Source organism: Lynx canadensis, chromosome B2 (genome assembly GCF_007474595.2).
Source record: "Lynx canadensis isolate LIC74 chromosome B2, mLynCan4.pri.v2, whole genome shotgun sequence".
Lineage (NCBI taxonomy): Eukaryota > Metazoa > Chordata > Mammalia > Carnivora > Felidae > Lynx > Lynx canadensis.
Genome location: NC_044307.1, coordinates 5,635,897 through 5,647,492, shown reverse-complemented (window position 1 = coordinate 5,647,492; position 11,596 = coordinate 5,635,897). Strand labels below are relative to the sequence as shown.

At 36.3% G+C, this 11,596-nt stretch overlaps 1 long non-coding RNA gene across 1 annotated transcript; it reads left to right on the top strand.

Moving 5' to 3' along the window:
* Nucleotides 1-755: 755 nt before the first annotated feature.
* Nucleotides 756-9,057, top strand: LOC115515045. The gene is made up of 3 exons (XR_003969118.1): nt 756-860; nt 4,782-4,783; nt 9,046-9,057. It is a non-coding gene; the product is annotated as an uncharacterized LOC115515045 (long non-coding RNA).
* Nucleotides 9,058-11,596: the final 2,539 nt, after the last annotated feature.

The window sequence follows — 11,596 nt, the reverse complement described above, 5'->3', positions numbered from 1 at the left end:
CTAAATGTACAGAGATGAACAAAGGTATATCAGGGACAGGGAAATAATAAGAAAGCAAAGGATGTAATACTAATATCAGATAAAGTAGAATTCCATCAAATAGCACTAACATGATCAATCACACTACTGAGTATTTACCCAAAGAATACAAAACACTAATTCAAACGGATACATGCAGCCCTATGTTTATTGCAGCATTACTTACAATAGCCAAATTAGGGAAGCAGCCCAAGTGTCCAGCAACTGATGAATGGATAAAAAAGATATGTGTGTGTGTGTGTGTGTGTGTGTGTCTACACACGTACGTACACACACACACACACACACACACACACACACACACACAGTGGAATATTACTCAGCCATAAAAAGGAATGAAATCTTGGGCGCCTGGGCCGCTCAGTTAGTTAAGCATGCAACTCTTGATTTCAGCTCAGGTCATGATCTCACAATTCCTGAGTTTGAGCCCCACATCAGGCTCCGTGCTGACATTTCAGAGCCTGCTTGGGATTCTCTCTCCCTCTCTCTGGCCCTCCCCTGCTCACGCTCTCTCTCTCTCTCTCTCTCTCTCTCTCAAAATAAATAAATAAACTTAAAAGGAATGAAATCTTGCCACTTGCTACAGCATGGATGTAGCTAGAGAGTACACTGCTAAGCGAAATAAGTCAGAGAAAGACAAATACCAAGTGATTTCACTCATATGTGGAAATTAAGAAACAAAACAAATGAGCAAAGGGGGAAAAAAAGGAAAGAAACAGACTCTTAACTCTAGAGAACAGACTGATGGTTACCAGAGGGGAGGTGGGTAGGGGGATGGATGAAATCGGGGATGGGGAGTAAAAGTACACTTGCCATGATGAGTACTGACTAATGTTGGAACTGTTGAATCACTACATTGTAATTCTGAAACTAATGTAACAGCGTATGTTAACTCTACTGGAATTAAATTTTTTAATTTAGTAAAATTAAAAGGAATAACAATATTAACATGACCAAGAAGGTCACTTTTTAGTACTAAAAGACACAGTTCATCCTGAAGAAAAACTGTTTATGAATATTTAAAAGCAACCACTTTGGTAAAACAGAAGCTACAAGAAATGTCAGTAGACATGTGAAGAAACATATAAATAATATGAGACTGTATCACATTATTCTCAGATAAATCAAGAAAACAAAAATAAATATGGGTAGAGAAAAACTAAACATAACCAATTACATAGATCTTATGGCTATATATTGAATTTTATACTCTGACAATAGAAAATGAAACTTTATCTCGAGAGTATACAGGACACTCATAAAAACTGTCATATATTACATGAAAAAATATAAATATTCTGAAAAGGTTACAGTCAAACTGCAATGAAATTAATAACAAAAATTTTTAAAGCTCCATCACCTGGATTTTTTTCTATTAAATAACTTTTGGCTAAAAGAGGAAACAAAAACTAAAATTACAGAATTTCTAAAGAATACTTTTGTAACAAATAAAAGGATGAAAACAAATGAATTAAATGCCCAGCTCAAAAAGTGAAAAAGAACAAAGTATACCAAAACTAATGAAATTAAAGGAAATAATGAATATGAGAGGAAAAATTAAATAACAAAAGAATATCATACCAAATATATTATTTTCATAATGTAATAAAATATACAACTATTAGCTACCTTAATCAAGAAAAACAAAAGGAAGAAAACATTAATATACAAGTTAACAAGAAATTTATTTATACAAGAAATAAATAACCACCAAAACAGCCAACATCTTTTAGTACCATAAAGCACTAATTTGTACACTTCTATGCAAATAAATTCACAAAGCTCAATGAAGTATGTTATAGGAAAATACAGTCTAATAGATTAGATCTATTAGATTAGATCTTGATAGATCTCATTAATTAATCATTTTCTCTGTTTCTACTCTGCCAACTGGGATGGCTTATTCTTAACTCCAATTCAAAGAATAAAAGCAGAGAAAATGATCAAGGAAATATCCCATAACAAAGCACCAAATATAGATTGTTTCATAGGGAACTATGTCAAACTTTCTAAGACCCAATGCTGTATTTTTTTTTTCACAGAATACAAACTGTGAAGCAGCTTTCTGAATTCTATTTATGAAACAGTTACAACACTGACATCTAAATAAACCTAATAAAAATGGAACAAAAGAGAAGTTATAAATATCACTTATGAACATTGGTGAAAATACAAAATGAAATGTTAGCCAATCGAAACCTGTCCCACTTTTTTTCCCCAGCTTTATTGAGGTACAACTGACATACCATATTATATAGGTTTAAGATGTATGCATGTTGCTTTTTTTTTTTTCAACATTTATTTATTTTTGGGACAGAGAGAGACAGAGCATGAACAGGGGAGGGGCAGAGAGAGAGAGGGAGACACAGAATCGGAAACAGGCTCCAGGCTCTGAGCCATCTGCCCAGAGCCTGACGCAGGGCTCGAACTCACGGACCGCGAGATCGTGACCTGGCTGAAGTCGGACGCTTAACCGACTGCGCCACCCAGGCGCCCCATGTATGTTGCTTTCATATATTATGAAATGATCACCACCAGAATATTAGCTAATACCTGCATTCACCTAGTTACTATTTATTTCTTCTATTGAGAACAGTTAAGATTTCCTCTCATAGCAACTGTCAAGTACTTATTACAATATTATTAACTATAATCCCTATGCTGTACTTTGATCCCCAGAAATTATTCATCTTACCACTAGAAGTTTATACCGTATGACCAATATCTCTTCTTCTTTTCCTTTATCCCTCAGCCTCTGATAACTACCATTCTAGTCACTTTCTATGAATTTGCCTTTTTACGATTCCACATAATTAGTGATGTAACACAGTAACTGTCTTTCTTTGTCGGATTTATTTCACTTCGTACAATGCATTCAAGTCCTATCTATGTTCTTGCAAACAGCAGGATGAACTTCTTATGGCTAAAAAAGATTCAGGTGTGTGTGTGTGTGTGTGTGTGTGTGTGTGTGTGTGTTACAATTTCTCTCCCCATCCATCCGTTCATTGATGGACACTTAGATGTTCCAACATTTTGGCTATTATGAAGAATGCTGCCGTGATCATGGGAGGGCATATAGCTCTTCAAGGTCCTGTTTTCACTTCCTTTGGATATATACCCAGACGTAGGATTGCTGGATCATATGGTGTTTCTATTTTTAATTTTTTGAGGAACCTCCACTCTGTCTTCCACAGTGGCTGCATCAATTTACACTCCCACCAGTAGTGCACAAAGGCTCCCTTTTCTCCAAGTGCCAACATTTGTCATTTCATCTTTTTGAAGGTAGCCCTTCTGACAGGTGTAAGCTGATAACCCATTGTGGCTTTGATTTGTGTTTCCCGATGATTAGTGACGTGAAGCACCTTTCCATGTACCAGGTAGCCATCTGTATGTCTTCTTTGGAAAAATGTCTACTCAGTTCCTCCGCCCATTTTTCAATTGGATGGGTTTTTGGTTTTTGGTTTTTGGTTTTTGGTCTTTTGGGGTTTGTTTTGTTTTGTTTTGTTTTTGTTTTCAATTTAGTTGTGTAAGTTCCTTGCTTATTTTGGATATTAACCACTTGCCAGATTTCCAAATATTTTCTTCCATTCCATAGGCTGCTTTTTCATTTTGCTGATCATTTCCCTTGCTGTGCAGAAGCTTTTTCATTTGAGGTACTCCCACTTGTTCATTTTTGCTTTTCTTGCCTTTGCCTTTGTTGTCAAATACTCATTGCCAACACCCATGGCAAGGAGCTTATCCCCTATGTTTAATTCTAGAACTTACATGGTTGCAGGTCTTATGTTCAAGTCTTTACTCCATTTTGAGTTGATTTCTGTGTATGATATAAGGTAGAGGCCCAATTTCATTCTTTTGCATGTGGCTGTCCAGTTTTCCCAAAACCACTTATTGAAGATGCTATACTTTCCTGATTGTATATTCTTGGCTCCTTTGTCATAACTGAATTGACCATACATGTATAGGTTTATTTCTGGGCTCCTATTCTATTCCATTAACCTGTGTCCATTTTCATGCCAATACCATACTGTTTTCATTTTTCTTTCTGCTATTTCATTGTTAGTATACAGAAATGCAACTGAATTTGTATGTTGATTTTGCATTCTGTAACTTTCCTGGATTTATTAGTTTTAACATTTCTGATGGAGTCTTTAAGGTTTCCACATATATCAGCAAATACAGACCATTTTATTTCCTTTCTGATTTGGATGGCTTTTATTTCTTTTTCTTGTCTAGTTGTCCTGGCTAGGACTTCAAGTATTATGTTGAATAAAAGTGGTAAGGGTGGGTGTCTTGTCTTGTTCCTGATACGAGAAAAAACTCTCTCAGCTACTGAGTGTGATGTTAGCTCTGGTCTTCTCTTACATGCTCTTTATGATGTTGAGGTATATTCCCTCCATACTCACTCTGATAATTTTTATCATTAATAGATGTTGAATTTTTTCAAATGCTTTCCTGCATCTATTGAGATAATCAGATGAATTTACACCTTGTTTTTTTTAATGTGGTATATCACATTTATTGATTTGCATATGTTAAACAATCCTTACATCCTGGAATTAATGCTAGTTCTTCATGGTGTACGATCATTTTAATGTGTTGTTGAATTCAACTTGCTAATATTTTGTTGGGCATTTTGCTTTTATGTTCATCCGGGATATTAACCTATAATTTTCTTTTCCTATAGTGTCTCTGTCTGATTTTGGTATCAAGTTAATGCTGACTTCATTTAATGCATTTTGAAGGAGTCCCTCCTCTTCTATTTTTGAAAGCATTTGAGAAGAATTGGTTTTAATCTTTCTTTAAGTAATTGGTAGAATTCACCAGTGAAGGCATCTGGTCCTGGACTTCTATTATTGGGGGGTTTTTGATTACTTATTCAATCTCCTTACAGATTTTCTATTTCTTCACAATTCAGGCTTCGTATTTTCTAGGAATTTATCTATTTCTTCTAGGTTGTCCAACTTGTTGGTGTATAATTGTTCAAAGTAGTCTTTTATGATCCTTCATTCTTCTGCGATATCAATTCCAATGTCTCCTGTTTCATTTATAATTTTGTCTACTATTTTTTTCTTGGTTAGTCTAGCTACAGACTTGTCTATTTTGTTTATACTTTCCAAAAACAATTTTTTTCAATGATCTATTACCTCTTTAGTCTCTATTTCAGTTACTTCCACTCTGATCTCTATGTTTTTTTCCTTCTGTTAACTTTGGACTTAGTTTATTCTTATTTTCCTAGTTCCCTGAGGTATAAAGTTAGCTTGTTTATTTGAGATATTGATTTTTTTTCTTAATGTAGGTATTTATTGCTATAAAATCTTCTCTTACAACTGCTTTTGCTATATCTCAGAATTTTTGGTATATCAAATTTCTACGTTCATTTGTCTCAAAATATTTTTTCTTTCATTTTATTTCTTCTTTGACCCACTGGTTGTTCAGGAGCATGATATTTAATCTCCACATGTTTGTGAATCTTCCAGTTTTCCTCTCATAAGTGATTTCCAGTTTCATACCATAAGGATCAGATATGATGCTTGATATGATTTCAATCTTCCTAAATTTACGGAGACTTGCTTTGTGGCCTAATATGTGATCTAGCCTGATTATGTTCCATGTGCACTTGAGAAAAATATGTATTTTTCTGCCATTGGGTGGAATGTTGTGTGAATGTCTGTTAAGAACATCTGGGTACTGTGTAGTTTGGGCCCAGTGCTTCCATATTAATTTTCTGTCTATATGATCTATCATTGAAAGTGGAGTTTTAAAGTCCTCTACTTCTAATGGAGCGCCTCGGTGGCTCAGTTAAGCCTCCAACTCTTTTTTTTTTTTTTTTAATTTTTTTTTTCAACGTTTATTTATTTTTGGGACAGAGAGAGACAGAGCATGAACGGGGGAGGGGCAGAGAGAGAGGGAGACACAGAATCGATAACAGGCTCCAGGCTCTGAGCCGTCAGCCCAGAGCCTGATGCGGGGCTCGAACTCACGGACCGTGAGATCGTGACCTGGCTGAAGTCGGACGCTTAACCGACTGCGCCACCCAGGCGCCCCAAGCCTCCAACTCTTGATCTCGGCTCGGGTCATGATCTCACATTTCGTGAGTTTGAGCCCTGGGTTCATGAGTTCGAGCCTCGCATCCAACTCTGCACTGACAGCACAGAGCCTGCTTGGATTCTCTCTCTCCCCTCTCTCCCTGCCTCTACCCTGCTCGCACTCTTTCTCAAAATAAATAACTAAACTTAAAGTAAAATTAACTCCTATTTTATTTTATTTTATTTTAACTACTACTATTATGTTGTTAATTCTCCCTTTAGGTCTGTTAATATCTGCTTTCTATATATTTATGTGCTTCTATGTTGTGTACATAAATATTTCCAAATGTTATCTTCTCTTGATAAATTGATCCCATTATCATTATATAATGCTCTTGTTGACTTTCTTTGCCATCTTTGATTAAAGTCTATTTTGTCTGATTAGTATAGCTATGACTGCTTTCTTTTACCTTCTATTTGCATAGAATATCCTTCCCTATCCCATCCCATTCAATCTGTTTCTGTAAAGCTGAAGTGAGTCTCTTGTATGCAGCTTACCCTTGGGTCTGTTTTTTTGCATCCATTCAGCCATTCCATATCTTTTCATTGGAAAAGTTATTACATTTACATTTAAAGTAATTGTTTTTTTAAATTTTTTTAATGTTTATTTATTTTTGAGACAGAGAGAGACAGAGCATGAACGGGGGAGGGTCAGAGAGAGAGGGAGACACAGAATCTGAAGCAGGCTCCAGGCTCTGAGCTATCAGCACAGAGCCTGACATGTGGCTCAAACTCATGGACTGTGAGATCGTGACCTGAGCCGAAGTCGGATGCTCAACCGACTGAGCCACCCAGGCGCCCCTAAAGTAATTATTGATTGGTATGGACTTACTTTGCCATTTTATTATTTTCTGGCAGATATGTAATTCATTTGCTCCTTTCTTTCTCTCTTGTTCTCTTACTTTGTGATTTGATGGTTTTCTACAGTGGTATGTATAGATTTCTTTATCTTGTGTGTATCTACCATAGGTTTGTATTGTATAGTTACCATGGGTCTTACATAAAACAATTTATATTTTCAACAGTCTGTTTTAAGCTGGTAACAACTTAACTTTGAGTGTATGCAAAAGCTTTACATTGACATTACCATGCCCACATTTTATGCTTTTGATGTAATCATTTATATCTTTTTACACTGTGTCTATTAAAAATTGTATATAGTTATTTTTAATTTTTTTACTTTATTACTATAGTTATAGTTTTTTAATATTGTATAGTTATTTTTAATACTTTTGTTTTAACATTCATACTAAAGTTATAAGTGATTTACTCACCACCAGTATGACATTAGACTTTTCTGAATTTATATATCTACCTTCATTGATGATATTTACACTTTCATGTTTCCCTGTTACTAATTACATCTTTTGTTTCAATTTGAAAACATGCCCTTTAACATTTCCAGTGAGGCCAGTCTAGTGGTGATGAACTCCTTCACCTTTTACTTGTCTGGAAAACTATACTTCAATTCTGAAGAACAATTTGCTGGGTAAATTATTCCTTTGGTAGTTGTTGTTTCCTTCCTCCCTCCCTCCCTCCCTCCCTCCCTCCCTCCCTTCCTTCCTTCCTTCCTTCCTTCCTCCAGTACTTTGAATACATCATGTCATTCTCCTCTGGCCTGCAAAGTTTCCACTGAAAAAATCTGCTGGTAGTCTTAGGGGTGATAAATTACTATTTTCTTGCTGCTTTTAAGATTTTGTCTTTAACTTTCAACAGCGTAATTAAAGCATGTCATGGTGTGGGCCTCTTCGGATTGGTCTTTTTTGGAACTCGTAGGCCTCCTAGATCTGGATGTCTATTTCTTTCCCCAAATTAGAAAAGTTTTCAGCCATTTGTTATTTCAAATAAATTTTTGCACCCTTTCTCTCTCTCTTCTCCTTCCCAGACCCATTTAATGTGAATACTGGTGCACTTACTGTTGTCCTTTAAGTCTTCTAAGCTAATGTCACTCTTTTTTAGTCTTTTTTCTTTTGGTTCATCTGACTGGATGAATTTCACTACCTTGTCCTTGAGTTTGCTGATACTTTCTTCCAGATGATCTATCTGCTGTGGAACCCTTCTAATGAATTTTTCAGTCCAGTTATTATATTTTTCAGCTGTGTGATTTCTATTTGGTACTTTTTCGAATTTTCTATGTCTTTGTTAAAATTCTCATTGTATTTGTGCATTGTTCTTCTGACCTTGGTGAGCACATTTATGACCATGACTTTGAATCACTTATCTCCACTTATCTCCATTTCATTTAGGTGAGTTTCTGAAGCTCTATCTTGTTCTTGTTTGGAACTTATTCCTCTGTTTCTTATTTTCCTTGCCACTCTGTGTTGGTCTCTACACATTAGATAAAACCGCCTCTCCCAGTCTGAGAGTAGTCTTGTGTAGATAAACCCTGTGAATCAGCCTGGCCTGAGCTCTTGGTTTTTTTCTTAAGCCTTTGTGATTTTCCAATCATCCTCTTTGTTCTCGTTGCCTCCTAGGACTGGAGGGTATGCCAAGACCAGTCAGTTTCCCAAACAAGAGGACTGCAGTCACCACCTAGATGACTGGAAACCACACCCACAGACAACAGTGGAAAGCAATGCAGCAGGGACCCTTCCATGGAAAAACTGAAAGGTGTCTTTGCCTGCTCCCTCTGCACTTGGGCTGGGTGAACAGCTGTGGAGTGGTTCTCCTGTAGCCTTTAAGAACTGCCTCAAAAGCTGAGATGCCAGACATGGACAAGATATTGGTAACTTAAAACAGGCTAGAGAGAATAGACCTAGGGCACATCCACTGGCTTCCCTCCCCCACGGAGGATGGAGTTAGCTCCTGGATGCATGCTAAATTTCAAGGAGACCCTCAAGCAGCAACTTTTAATGTATGCAAATAAACCCCTTTCAGGAAAGGACTAGGAGGTAGGTGTTTTTTGTCTCCTCCCACTGAGGACAACAGCCACTGTGAATCTTCTAGAGCCCATTAAGAACGGTTTCTTTGTTGGCTATAGTATTATCAGTCATGTGGACAGGAGCCCTGTTGGCTTTCACAACTAAGTGTTTTGGGGATACATTCCTCAGGTGGGAGCTTTTGGGGCACTAGATGTGGGGTCCAAACCCTTCAGTTCCCAGAGAGAAGCTGGTGCCTCAGTCTTTCCTACCCTTTTCGATGTGGGTAATTTTCTCATTCACCTAATGTTTAAGAGTTGATCTGTTAGTTTCTCTGGTGAGAGTGGCTAACATTCTGTTACAAAATGATTATGAATTATGTTTTCATTGGCTGGGAAAAACTTCATCACTCACTAGTAGTAGAGAAATCCACCTTATAAGTGAAAAACTTAAGCGTTATAAACAGAATACTAAAACAGAATAGCATTCCCAAACTCTGGGAGAAAAGAACTGCTTGATAGTATTTTAAATCAAAACACTCCAAATTTTCAGATAAATTAATCTACTTGGCCTAAATTTTACCCAGAGTCCTAATGATATAAAATCTACATAAAACAAATTCTCATAAACTCTCATAAGTTCTCATAAATTTGTTGCAAAAAAAAAACTTGTGAGTCTTATACTATACTTCTCCACCGACAGACTCCAGATTGCCACATTATGATTAGATCATGTATACATGGAAATGTATACATGTACACTTAAGATAGAACACTGCAGCTTACTGAAAAGCCAACAGAAGCAAATAACATCTAACCCTAGGTTTCAGAGATCATAATGATGATATCAGGTATGCATTACTTCCTTCTGAGACTTTTGGATCAAGATTCATAATAGGACAATAGACTTATACCCAGACTTACCACTCATTTGTTTCCTTTTTCTGTGACTGATTGATATATTCTTTCCATGGGTTTTGTTTGAGGTACTAGACTATTACAAAGGCTAACCCTTCTTGTGTTTCTCTAGACAGACTTCCTTTCCGTAAACTTTTAAATTCCTTTATTTGCTATTACCAGACAATGGCAATGGCTGACAAAATTTTCATCTGTTTTCATTTCCTAGATCCCACTATTAGAATGAACCTCAATACATCAATATGTCTTAATTGGACCTACGTCTCAACAATTTTCTCCTTCTATTTATTTGTCACAGAGCCTCAAAGAAACTCAGAGCCTGTCAGTGATATAAAGGAACATGGGACTAATAATATAAACTATCATCTAATTATTTCTCATAAATCTATATATACAGAAACAATTACATTAGTTGTTTAATCACACCCAGGGTGAAACCAATTAAATTTTAATAGCAATTTCTAACAACCTCTGTGTCTGCTCAACGTGCATCCATCCTTATGATTATTCTTCTTAGAGGATCACAGGGCTTTCCCATGATAACCCACACCAATATGTGTCCTAGGCTTTAGTGCGGCTCTCCAGCCTTTCCCAGTGCTCAAAATGAACTATTAAAAGTCTGATATAGTTACCACGAGGGATCCAAGACACCAAATTTCATCAGTTCTCATAAGGATTTCTACCCTCCATGAAAACATATAATCTGCAATTAATCTCTAATTTGCTCCAAATAACAAATAAAACAGTTGAAATTTTAAAGCCAAAAAAACTCAACATAAATTTATGATCTAGGATATTCTAAAGACAATGAAATCACCTTCAACTATGTAGTCATCTAGCAAAATGGGAGTTTGGAAAATAACTCACACCTAGAGAAACACGTCAGGAAAAGTGGAATAATCAATTAATCAATTGAGCAGCCTGTTTGGTTGACCAAACTGAACTCTGCAGCTTCTTCTCATGGTCAGGTATACACCAGCTAAAGATGTGAACATACTGTGGATTTCAAAAGTTGCTTATGATGACTGGGATTACCCTCACCCTTGTGGCCTTCTTTCCTATCTTGTATCTCAGCGCTTCTATATTACAATACTGTCATTATCCTACGCCAGCCCAAGAGTGAAATTTCTGGATCACAGTACATATTTATATACAACAGGTGTAATACCAAACACTCACCTAAGTGATTTTAGGTATGCATTTTCCCACCTGCAATGATGAGCCTTCCAGTTAGTCATGGTCTTGTTAATATTTAGAAGTGACAGTCTTTAATTTTAACCATTCTGGTGGATACATAATGGTATAGTGCCATGCTTTTAATTCACATTTTCCTGATGAAAAAAAATGTTGACAACAAATGTTTGCTCACCCTTTGGATAGCCTCTTTGCTAAAGTGTCAGTTCAGGTCTCCAAACATTCCCCCTCCCCCCACCCTCAAGTTACCTTTTCTTATAAATTTGTAGAAGCTCTTTATGTATTCTAATATAAGCCCTTTCCACTTGTTGGTATCACAAATGTCCCCTCCCAGTCCATGACTTGCCTTTCCACTCCCTTAAGGGTATCTTTTGGTGAACAGAAGTTCTTAATTTTAATATAACTTTCTCTTTAGTGATTTTGTGTCCTATTTAAGAAATCTTTGCATATCCCGAAGTGATAAAAATAATCTCTTATTTTTTTCTAAGTACTTTCTTATTTT